The following is a 13,090-nucleotide window of genomic DNA, read 5'->3' as shown; positions in this document are numbered from 1 at the left end:
AGCATGGAGTTCTGCTCCCACAGGCCTGTTATGCCTCAAGGCAGCAATCCACCATAATGGTTTTCATTACCAGTGAAGTATGCGGCACTACTTCGGCATCTATGTAAATAATTATCTAAAGCAGAGATCTTTAGAGTACTTTTAATGGTCAAGCCCTTTATTCAGGTGAACTGTTATGTGGAGTCACTCCAGTTGAAGTAGAGGTGGAAGATCCAGAGCACTTCCTCTTGGTTCTTCTCCTTCCTGCCCCATCCCACCCCTAACTATAGCATTTCCTGAGGTACTTTGAGAAACTCCAGGTATTCTCACAGATGTATTCTGGTGAAATATTTGCTATCTATAAGCAATGCCTCCTCAGGTGGAAGACTAAGTCTGATCGAACCATTTCTGGATCATCTGTCTATCCCAGAAGAGCAATGATTGATACCTAGAAGTCTTTTGCTCCACTGCTGTTCCCACCCACGGTTTCCCAACTTGGATTTTGCTCTCTTAGTCATCTGTCTCCACCTAACCCACAACACACACTCTGCATCAGGGTGTGATCCTAGTCTCTATTAAATACCAGCCCTGACCCACATTAACCTGAGTTGAATTGGACTAGACTTCTGATGGCGACAAAGTAGAACTTAAATACATGGTAGATTTGGAGAGATTTTACCCTGAGACCCAATTGTAAGATGAGTGATCCATTTAAGTCGACAGAAAGTAGTGAAATCTGGATAGAAACAGTGCAAGAACAACAGAAAGTCATTAGGAAAATTTCTCAAGAAGTAGCTGAAGCCAGTTTCTGGTATCTAATCAAGCTTTTTGTTTTTTAATTTCAATCCCTCATTGAACTACCATTTTTGGAACATTTTCTTGGTGCTACTTCAACTTTTGATACCAGTTGCTACTCTTTTTTCTGAATTTTGCTACTTAGTCACAGATCGTATCTGCTGACCGCTGGCCTTTTATCTAGGACAGACCCATGATATTCCCCATCTCTGCACGGCCACCACCTTGAGCCACCTCAAGCATTCAAATTACCTCACTGTGGAGCATTCTTATGATGAGTGCTTAGAAAACTATTTCAGATTTCTACAAAAGCTGGTGCATCTTATTGCAAATATATTGGCAGTCCGTGAAAAGTGATACGAGAGAAATTTTTATTCTTTGTCTAAGTATACTTTGAAAATAAAATCAGTATACTTCTGAAAACAGAACATATAGGACACTGTAAAGTTATAAAGGAAGAAGGGGGAAGTTCTACATGGAGAAGATTTAGAAAATTTCTATAAGTACACTTATAAGTATGTGAAAGATAGAGATGAATAAATACAAAAAATATATACATACACATATCTATAAAGAACATCCATATATGTACATACAATGCACTTCTATAATTGAATATGCAAAGTTCCTACTCCTAACCATACCTCTAGATAGTTGTTTCCATGTTCAGCTGCATTTTTTCTCATACTAATTTCACTTGAGTATAGCAAGGCTGTAGTATAAAGGAAAGCTACTGAGTATGAATAATAATGCCAAACTCTACTGCCCATAAAACAGACATAAAATCAAAGACAAAGTGTACAATACCTCCAAAGTGGTCCTTTTGTAAATATTAAATAACAAGAGTAAAACAGACATACTGCTAAAGAGGTGTCATTCCATCCAAAATTCCATGTCCAGACAAAGTAGAGCTTGTTTCTTGGCCATTGTACTTAAAATCATTTTATTATATGTAGGAATGGTCTGTGAGGAAGGCATTTTGTCTTCCTTGGGTCTTAACCTGAGCATTTGGGGTTTCTCACAACTTCTTTTCTCTACAAAGAACATACCCATCCTCGTTAAAAAAAAAAAAAGCCACACAGAAGTCGTAAAAACATAGAAGTCATAAACAAACACAATAGTCATTAAATGGTTTCCTCGCTATTTAGTTTTTAAACATTGTATTCCAACTGCCTGAGGAGTCATCATTTTTCTTGATGTGATAGATTGCGGTGCCAGACATTTTGTTCCTCTTGAGTTGCTAAACAAAGCAGTGGGTACCACACATCTCAGTTTCCAAAGTCTCCGTGCAAATCTGTTTTTGGTTTTGATTTGTATGGGTTCACACCCACTGAGCTGCATTTGCAAAAAGGAAAATCAAAGTAAAACTATTAAAATTATGAAGTTTCACATGACTTCTAAGTTATTATACATCGAGTTTGATTTATTTCAAAAAATGGGCTTTTGGTTTATAACAGTTAGGAAATCTTTGAAAGAGTGTTGGCTAAATTTCCGCTCTGTGTTACAGGCCAAATATAACCCAGAGTAGCCCGAGTGTCATTTTAGTAAGCAAAAGGCCTCACAGTCCTCGATGAGTCAGTTCTTCTTCTTTGGGTGATTATTTTAAATTGCCCTCATAAGAACAAGTCCAACTGCTCTGAAAAAGTTCCATCCTTTTGAAAGAATAACATCACAAAATATCATCTATGTCTCTCTTCCAAGATGTTAGACTCACACCATGTATTCGATAAGTGTTTCTTGAGCGCCTAGGAGGTACCTGGCACTGTGGTAGGCGGTAGAGACATAAGGATGAGCAGGGCACCAACTTGTCATCTAAAAACTTACAGCCAACTAGGAAACAGATATGTGCAATGAAGAGCTGCAGGTGCAAAAAAACCTGGAAGCATAGCACACACCAGGGATATAAAAAAGGAAGGGGAATGTTCAGCATTACTTTGACGCTGAATAGTGGTTGCAGTTAAGAATGGGCAATTCTTCTCAGAATAGACTCTATAGATTTTGGGTTTAACCTTAACTCTACTATTTAATAACATGGTAACTTGAGTAAATTACTTATTCTCAATCTCTACAGCTGAAGTCCCTTACTGTTAAAAAGTAACTGATAACAGTGTTTTCCTCATAGAGTTATCGCGAGGACGAAATGAAAAATCCAAAACATAGAGAGTTTGGAACATAGTAAATTCTCAATAAATGTACGTTGTTACAAATCTTAAAAGATAATCAGTTCACCAGGCAACAGGAATGAGGGGTATTAAATGGTACTTTCTTAGAATATACGGAAAGGAAGTCTTTCCCAAAAATCTTTTCCTGCTAATCTGTCTGCCAATATTAAAGCAATAATACATTTTAATAGAGGCAAATATTTCCAAAGTTTCCCCTCTCTGTACTGTCTGTTCACAAACTGCTTGAGAAGATGCTAAAGGTGGGTTGCTGCTGGGGTGGGGATATTTTGCCAAGTTATTGACAACAACTTGTAGAATCTTACCAACAAAATTACACAAGGGAAATTGAAACACTGATTTTAGAACAAAACTAGAAATAAAGGTGTCAAGATGATCTGGTTTCATATCACATGCCAAACACCGTAGAAATATTAAGGAAAATCAGGCCTTTTTTGAAAAGAGCATAGCAATATAATTTCAAAACCCTTTCAAAAGTTCATATGTTTTGACCCAGTATTTTCTCTTTGTAATCTATTTTAAGCAAACAACTTAAAATGTAGAAAATGATTTAGGTGCAAGGATGTTCATCATAGCATCATTTATAATGGAAAAAGTGTTATTAGAGTGACTGTTGATTGTGGTCTAAGAGGTTTTTAAATTCATAAGAAAATGCTCACACTAAAATATAAAATGAAGAAAGCACAGTACTATCTAGATTATATAAAAATCCATAAAAGAAAGACTAGAAGGAAATAAGTCAAAATGTTAACAATGATTTCCTCTGGCTAATGGGAAGGAAGATCATCTTTTATTATTCTTTGTTCTTCTTCATACTTTCAACATTGCTATAAAGAACATGCATTGCTTTTAGAGTCAGGCAAATAAATAATTAAAAGACTGAAAAAGGAGGAAAAATACAGCGTAGTTCTATGAAATTCTTCAGTAGAGGAATGTTCAAAGGAAGAATTTTAAGTGAGGTTTCTGTTTGGCCATCCATCTCTATACATCAAACTGTCATTTGTGGCCTTACACATCCTTTCTTTGCTCTGAGTCATGTAAAATCATTTGCTTTCCCGACAATGCATCCACTGTGTGGTGCCATCTTTTTTACATTTACTCATATCCTCATGTGCTGGCCTGGGAGGCTCTGGAAAATCTGTCCCCTGAGCATAGAATGCCTTTTCCAGCCGAGACTCAAGATAGGAACCAATCACTGGCCAGAGTCTGTACTGGCAAAATGATGCTCCTTTTTTTGTGCTGTGAATAAAGTCTTGCTCAATTTGACCACCAAAAATTACTCTTGTGTTTTCTTTTTCTTCTTTCTGTCATGGTTAACAGAGAGGTATTTTCCTTGGCCATATTTGAATTTTATGCATAAATGCATAGATGCTGAAATTTAGCCTTAGGCCTTCAGGAAACTCCATATGTCAGCTTTCCATTTCAATCCTACATGCAGCTCAGGTAGAATATGTGTTGTCAAACTGCATGTGGCCTGAAGAATGATCACTGGATTGTTTGGTTTTGCTTTGTTTGGTTTTCTTTTTATGAGAATAAACATGCACTGTTGACTATTACAGCCACAAAGTAAAATGAGATGGTAAAAGCAATGAAAAATGCAAACTCAAAGTATGACTGAGGTTGCAAAGCAGAAAACACAGTCCATACCTTCAAGGCACTTATAGTCTGTAACTATACTGTCCGATACTGTGGCTTCTAACACCGTGTCGCTACTGAGCACTTAAAGCGCAACCACTCCAAATTAAGATGTGTTAGAAATGTAAAATATACACCAGAGTTTAGAGACAAAAAAAAGAAAACAGAATGTGAAATATCTCAATAATTCTGTATATTAATTACACATGGAAATGTTAATATTTGGGGTATATTAAATTAAATAAAATATATTATTAAAATTAATTTCACATTTTTCACTTTATAATGTGGCTCTAAAAAATTTCAAATGACATGTTGATTGCATTTATGATTCACATTATATTTCTACATAAATTTTCACTCACATGAAAACTAAATGACCAGACAAAAATAAATCACACTATTGAAAAATAAATCTGAGAAATGTTAAAAGGCATATATAATACATTTATAAATTAGCAATAAAGACTGTAAATACTTTTAGTCCAGAAGAAAAAGAGATGGCCGTGGCAAAAGGGAGGACAGGTCTTGGAAAATGTGTCCGGACATTCACCAGGGTCCTTCAACTTAAGAGCCCAATAGACTCTGGTAATTGTTTGATCTGGGTTCTTCCACTTACGTTTTAGTCTAATTCCTAACTTTTTAAACATTAATTCAATGTCTTGGACTCCTCTTCTACACTATGATGCTGTCTGTCTGACTCACTTCTAAATTGAAGTGCATATATAAAAAAAATTGAATCACTTCAATGATTTTAAATCACTCTTCAATGTGCAAAGCAATTGAAAATTACTGGAGTGCTTCCAATTTTTATTAGTCCTTGAATTTGGAAGCGATCTAGGCTTTTCTGGGCATGTGCGATGCACTGTGACTTAAAATTATTGAGCTCTCGTGCCACCCCCCGTCCCCCTTATTTTTAAGAAGCTGATTCAACTTTGCAATGGAAACCCTCAGGAGGGTATGGCATGGAAATGGTACAGATAACAAAGAAGACAAGGGGAAAATAGCTTCCATTTAATAATGAGAAGTATACTTTGTAATTAGATAGTGTCTTGCCCAAGGATCTCTAAGTGCTTCATAAACATTAGCTCATTCATCATGAAGACATCTTAAGAGGGGGGGAGATATTTCCAGTGTGGGAGGGCAGAGGTAAGGATGGGTAAAGCCATTTAGACTGGCTTCAAACAATGAGTTGGGTAGTTTGAATTATGTGAGAGCTATACCTAGGACATTTATTTCTGGTACTGCTTTTTTTCTCTTTTTGCAAAGAGAAGGAGGTAATGTTACACTGTCAGATCCATCTGCAAATGTCAAAAAAAATTAACTTGGCAATGCAGAATCTACTGAATAAATTGCTTATCCCAAATAAACTCCAAGAGCAAACAGAAAGTGATTGGTTTCCTAATTTAATTACTTTAGTTAAACTTTGGGAGAAAATACATAAACCTTTCTACCATTTTCTTTCAAGTTGATTCTTCCTGTTTGACATATACTAAATACACTGAAGCTAAAACATTTACCTATAAGATGATTTATCTGAGAATTTTCAAATCATAGATTTTTTTCTCTGCTATTGTAATATGAGAATTTTCCATCAATATAGGGGTCTAGTAAAGCCTTAATTGTAGGAGTGGCTGAATTCAGGAACAAGAATAAAAAATTCTGTTTTAAAATTTAGTCTAAGAAAGAGTCGTCTGCTTGTCCTTCACTGTTATGCAAGATGACTGAGACTTCCTATGACATGAGCACCACACTATGCGTTGAAAATCATAATAGTGTGTCTGATGAAACAGAAGCACAATCAATCAGGCTTACTTGGAAGGCAAGATTTCCAGTGGGCTCACTATATGATAACACGCTGGAAGGACTTTATATAGTCTGAATCTTCCAAATGTGAGAAACAGTCCCTTTGAAACATTATGCACTATGATGAAAAAGCTCACTCACCTAACAGCATCTAGTCCACTGGCAAAACATCTGACGCAATAACAAGGAGACTTATCCAGTAGCATTGACTGAGTCCCTGACAAAGGCCATTTGTTCCCTATCTGTTATAAACAAACAAATAACAATGACAATAAAAAGTACAGAGGAGAAAAGATTTAAGGCCCCACCCCTATGAAAGGCTGGAAGGAATAAAAAATAGGTCAAATGAAGTGACCTCCATAGAAATGACTGAATAATTGCCTATCTTAGACCACTGAGAAAACATATAAAACTCACATATATGAATATGAAGTGTTAGCTTCAACTGAGGCAAAGAATCTCAGTTCGTTCTTCCAAATTCACAGTGGCAAGGTCCTGTAGAAACTCAGAGCCATACCTCTTTCATCCAAGAATATCTTAGCAAAGGTGATCTTAAAGCAAAACCTAACATGAAATATGAGCGTGTTGTTGGAGGTTCTTTAAATCCCATTTTGAACAGTATGACCTATAGGCGGAAATAGAATTTACAGTAATGCTGAGGATTAAAAGAAATGAGCCTCTTGTTTAGAAAATTAGCTAATCAATATGCCAAGCTTATTTTTAAAAATGCTTTAATTTTTTAAAATACAGCATGTCCGCTCCAGTTTCCTGTATTTGACTCTGATAATAAAACTTTCAGTATGACTAATGCAGTTTAGCTAAACAAATTAGGGAACTGCACAGTTTATGCTGAGGAGAAAGTTTCCATTAGCCAGTGTGATGCTCTCTGCCTGGTCAGCGAATAATGACTGCAAACCAGGCGAGGCAAGCGAGGCTTACATTCTGAGATGGAGAGACAGGAAGCAGCGGGTAAGGACTGCAGGAGAGGGAGGGCCGTTGTTTCTCCAAATGCAGACTGAACTGCTTTGGGAAGAGAAGAAGAGAGGAACAGAGATGCTCATCCCTCCTATTTTCTTGGTTGCAAAGCTCGTCCCATTTTTTGTTAAGGGAACACAAGTCGAATGTCAAAGGGAACCACGGCAAGCAACTGAGGGACACCCAGAAGAACTCACTTTACTGACCTCTCCGTTCTACCTCCAGTCTCTGTAGACCTCAATGTACGTGTTGTGAAGTATGGTATGAGTTGAATTGTGTACCCACTCACCCATCCCCCAAAAAGATCTTGAATTCCTAACCCCTAGTACCTCTGAATATGAACTTATTTGGAAATAAGGTCACTGCAGATATAATTAAAGTTAAGATAAGGTCATATTGGAGTAGGGTAGGTCCTTAATCTAATATGTTTGGTGTCCATATAAGAAGAGAGAAAATGATGTAAAGACAGACACACAGGAAAGACGGTCATGTGACAGTAGAGGCAGAGTTGGGATGATGCAACTATAAGACAAGGGACACCAAGAATTGCTCCCCCCCCACCAAAAGCTAGGAAGAGGCAAGGGAGGAGTCCACCTGCAGGCTTTGGAGGGAGTGTGAACTGTTAACACCTTGATTTTGGACTTCTCACCTCCAAAACTGTGAGCAAAGATATTTCTGCTGATTTAAGCCACACAGTTTGTGGTACTTTGTTATAGCATCCCTAAAAAATTAACACAGAGTATGAGGAGTTACAGAATTCTCTGGAAATTACCCGATGTCACAGAAACTGAGTATGAGTAGCTGTGACTGAACTGAAAATGAGACCTGAGTTTTAGTTATGATTTCGCCAACAACTAGCTCTGTGACCCTGATCAAATCAGTTCGCTTCCTCAGCTTCTGTAAAATGTCATTTCTATTGTCCCTTCCAGTCCTATTGTTTTATGGCTCTATGAGTCACTAACTGCAATAGATCACGTTTGGGAAGAGCTAGGCTGGGAGTGGGGGAAATCAGGTCAATTTCTTCTTATCTCCATGTCAAGTGGGCAGATAGGAAGTATGAAGAGAAAGGATGTTTGATGTGGCTGCTTATTTAATCTCTATGTCATTCTTGAGGCCTATTGATGATGTCTGTTGTCCCACATCCTCCCATGTCACTGATAATATGGTCTGTATTCAATAAGTGCCCATTGATATGTCATCCTTTAAAACAGTACTGTGTTCATCCTCTCGGTGTCTCTGGAATGATATCTCTGTTTTCCACAGAGGAAGGAGAAAATCCCAGCTAAAAGATGTAAAGGAATTTTTCTGAGGTCCACTAGAAAAATAATGACCTAAAAGTAAAGATAAATAAAAGATAATCATAGTGGAGAACTACAGGAACATGGGCATATCACAGAGATTTCCACTACTTTTTATTCACATCCAAAAAAGTCAATCCTTTAGAGAGAATTTTGTCTGCTTGGGACCCTGAAAGACTATAATTTTGTCTATTTGACACAATGTTCTGGTTGGAAACAGTAAGATTTCATAAGTAAATCATATTTTGATTAGGAAAACCTAGGTTCGTTCAATCAGTCTGATGTTTCTCAAACAAAATCTAGCTTAGTGTGCTTGTCCCCAGCGTCCTCTAGTCGTAATTCTGTGTTCTTCCTCAATACGAAGCCAGAAGAGAAGCTATTTCTCCCCTTTCACCCTCGCACACTTAGAGACTCACAATGTCTCCCAGTCACTCTCTGGACGGAAAAGAAAACTGACCTGAGGCCTCGAGTCCCTTTGCTAAGTCAGGATGAGTCAAGCCCGTCAGTTTGGCAAACTACATCTTGGAGGAGGAAGACTAAGACTAAAGTGCAGTTTCTCTTAAGATTTCTGGATGTTGTTCTAAGGATTGAGATTGTGGCTATTCCCATCACTTCCTGGAGTACTAGAGAGTTGAGATATAATGTGGCCAGAAAAATGGAGAACTGGCAAATTTCATAAAATGTGTCAGCCTACCAGGAAGTCCAGCTCATCTTATAGTTGACAAATGCTGCTTAAATGGCCAGTAAAGTTCAGCTGCCTTACTTTATTTTACAAAGGAAGAAACTTTGAGCCAGAGAGGTTATTACTTGCTCAAGAACATGTATTTAATAAATTGATTAACTTTTAACTGTTCTGTATAGTTTTGATTGCCACAGGCTTAATATATTTCTTCCTTTCCATCTTAATAAAGATTTTAGAAACATTTGAGGCCCTGTTAATTATAAACATGAAGCAATTTACCCTAAATATATAAAAGTCAGAAATATAGCAGGATTTCTGTAACTTTTTACTGAATAAATGAATAGAAGACTAAATAATTGAGGAAGAGAAAGATGACTTTTACTAATAACTACATGTAATTCATGACTAACTACAATTTTTGGAGGGAACTTTTTGCTTTTTATTTATTTATTTATGTTTTTTGCTGAGGAAGATTTGCCATAAGCTAACAACTGTGTCAGTCTTCCTCTATTTTGCATGTGGGTAGCCACCTCAGCATGGCCATCATCAGATGGTGTAGATCCACACCTAGGAACCAAACCCAGGCCAGCAAAGTAGCACACTGAACTTGACCATTAGGCCATGGGGCCCGCCCCACTAGTTACAATTTTTTAATGTTTCTAAGTGATTTCCAACTCTCTGATACTCATGTTTGACCCTCTCTTACATTCCATCCCATTCCACTAAAATTTTATCCCCCTCAGATTATTACATTCTGGTGAAATACTCTGTCCATGTGCTTTAAATTGCCCTACGTCTTATGAAATGGAAACAAGATTTTATTTTTGCTGCTGTTCAAATAGTCCATGAAGGCCCTAAATTAATTTAGATTATCATCTTCTTTGGAGCAACCTGGCATTGTTTTTGTACTTAATACATTATTGTAGTATTTATTTTTAAAACGGTAATTAATGATAATCACATCTGCTTGAGTTCTTCCTTCTCACCTCTACTAAGAGAAGTGTAGATTCTTTTCCACCTGTGGAATTCTAATGCTATAAGATGCTACAATACACCCCATTTCAAAAAGAAATGAAAAAAAAATGTAGAAGTAAGTGTTAACACATTGATCTTCAGAAGCTGTGGCTGAGTATGGTTAACAACATATTGAGCATTTTATTTGGATTTCAAAAGAATAAATCTACTATTGATTTTTTCCCTACCGACGTAATGTAAACTGTCTACACTATCAAGATTTTCCTAGAATATGGACTAACATAATCTTAAAAACTACAAAGAAACTATTATTTTATTAGTTACAATTTATTTGTTCTTTAAAATGAGAATATTTATGCTAAAGGAAAAGTTTTCATCATTATCTTTCAGTTACCAGACTCTGCAGCTATTGCTGGCTTCTGGGCACATTATACAATTAAGTACAATGCAGTTCTCCAATGGTTCTAATGCCGTTGGCAAAAAGGCCTAGAGAGTTAGGCAGTAGCAAATTCTCTTGAAAGAAGGAACGCTTAAAGGAAGACTCATAGGAGAATAACAAAGTCTAACCACCCCCCGGAAACAATTACTAAAGAGAAAACATTTTTTCTGAAGTTGAAAATACTTTGTTTAACCTGTTTTCTTTAAATTTTTTTTTAACATTTGTATTTTGTATTTTGTGCTTTTTTTCTCCCCAAATCCGTCCAGTACATAGTTGTATATTTTAGTTGTGGGTCCTTCTAGTTGTGGTATGTGGGATGCCGCCTCAACGTGGCCTGACGAGCGGTGCCATGTCTGCGCCCAGGATTCCAACTGGTGAAACCCTTGGCCGCTGAAGCAGAGTGTGAGAACTTAACCACTCGGCCACAGGGCTGGCCTGAAAATACTTTGTTTTACAGTAGGCATTTTGCTTATCTAAAACAACTAAAAGAATTAATTGATATATTTTTGTTTTATCTCATAATCTCATAACATTGACAATAAAGAAAGATTTGCTAATGTATTTGGTATATAAAGTTTGAAAATAACTCATAGACTAAACAAATGTTTGAAAATATGCTTGCAGTAAAAATAGTATCACTATAGCAAATAATCTGTATAGGATAAGAAAGATCCAAAGAAACTATAGTAAAAATTTATGAAACAGTGTCCAGTCTCTCTAAACCAACCCATGAGGAAATTTCATCCCTCTAACTTTCCAACCTGAGTCAAGTAAGACAGGGACTTGGACATTGTCCATAGAGTTGTTGATGCATAGATACCCAATCTAGAATACTCAGGAACTCAAATTCATCAAATAATATTCAAGTTTCTCTTTTGCTTGATTTTTGACGTGCCTACTATTTGAGCAAAACTTGAGTTCTCTCCAAGAGGCCACATTTCACGTTGCCACCTAGAGAAATCAGGAAAACATGCTTTGGAATGACATTATACGCCTCAGATCTCTTTACAAAAGCAATTCTTCAAGTGACCGTAAATTAACTATGGTTATCCTCTGGAGAATTTCAAAGGTTCCTTCCTGGAGCACTGTAGTGGTAAAGAAATATAAGAACTCACTTGAAAATTACGTCAACCCAATGTTTTTCAGCTGTTAAAATGAGATTTCAATGATTCTTCCATTGTATAATTTCTACAAGCAATTTTTCTAGTACTTTTATACACTATAAATAAAAATGTATTATAACTACTTATACCCAACGATTGAGCTGCAAGGCTACGAATGTCAATTTTATATTCAAAATCAAATAATGTATCTTTTGTATGGATTATGTGGCATGGTTTTTGCTGTTGGGAAGATTTTATGGGAACAAGATGATCTCTTTCTAGAATTAGTGTAGTATTAACTCACCTACTAAAATAGAATACTATGAGCTTTTCCTTTAGATTCATTGAAAAAGTTCCTTGGAGAGAGTAACTCACTTTGGACCCTGTGCCAGGATCCTGGCTCACTTCTTTCACCAATGGCTTATGGATACCAAAGGAAACATGAAACTGCTGACATTGCCAGCACTTCCAGGAATTATCTTAATTAAGACATACAGTACCAAGAAGGGTTAATATTATTGGAAAGTAAAAGCTTTCATGCCAATAGCAAGACTACTCTTTGTACACTGCTGGGTCAGCACTATAATTAAGAAAATTGCCTCTAGCGTGCTTGTTTGGTAATGCTATTATCATCTTTTTTTCCTTTTAACAAGAGTAAACTACTTGGAGATGTCCCCATTTATTCTTCTTGCTCCCACTAACCCTTGATCTCACCAAGGCCATGCTAGTCTAGAATTTAAATGACTAAATGAGTTACTTTATCATCAGTTCACCCTGAAGTCTTTTACATATTTTTCTTGACCTCTAACCCACAGCCTATTATTTTGACAGCTATCATTAATGCTGTATCCTGAGTCACCACACATGGACGAAGATGGATAGTCAAAGAGCTGAGGAGTTGAAAGAAATGGACACCCACTCTCATCTTCCTCTGGATTAAATCGAAACTATCCAAAGCTATTGTGCACAGAGTGTCCTGTGTCAGTGTCCTAACATATTAACTGAGATTTTAGTGGGATCCCCACTCAGAAAGAGGAAAACAATCCAACTATAAAACAAGTAGATTACATAAACTAAACATGTAGAACTCTATCAATTTGATAAATTTTTACTATTCAAGTATGAAATTAGATGAATCAATATGTGGTTAGAATTAAAATACTCCACAATGCTCTGTTGAAGAGGAGCCTAGATGGTAAATTCAACAGAGTCCCAAGTCGAGG

The 13,090-nt window shown here is 36.6% G+C and overlaps 1 long non-coding RNA gene across 2 annotated transcripts in view; it reads left to right on the top strand.

Moving 5' to 3' along the window:
• The window catches only part of LOC139075744 (uncharacterized), a 116,131-nt gene extending 103,306 nt beyond the window's left edge, over positions 1–12,825 (top strand). For both annotated transcript variants that reach the window (XR_011526495.1, XR_011526498.1), the window contains exon 3: positions 12,699–12,825. This is a non-coding gene — a long non-coding RNA (uncharacterized lncRNA). The remainder of the gene's footprint in view (positions 1–12,698) is intronic.
• Positions 12,826–13,090: the final 265 nt, after the last annotated feature.

This window comes from Equus przewalskii, chromosome 14, assembly GCF_037783145.1.
Source record: "Equus przewalskii isolate Varuska chromosome 14, EquPr2, whole genome shotgun sequence".
Lineage (NCBI taxonomy): Eukaryota > Metazoa > Chordata > Mammalia > Perissodactyla > Equidae > Equus > Equus przewalskii.
The sequence above is the reverse complement of the archived record's forward strand: the minus strand, read 5'-3'. Positions and strand labels throughout refer to the sequence as shown.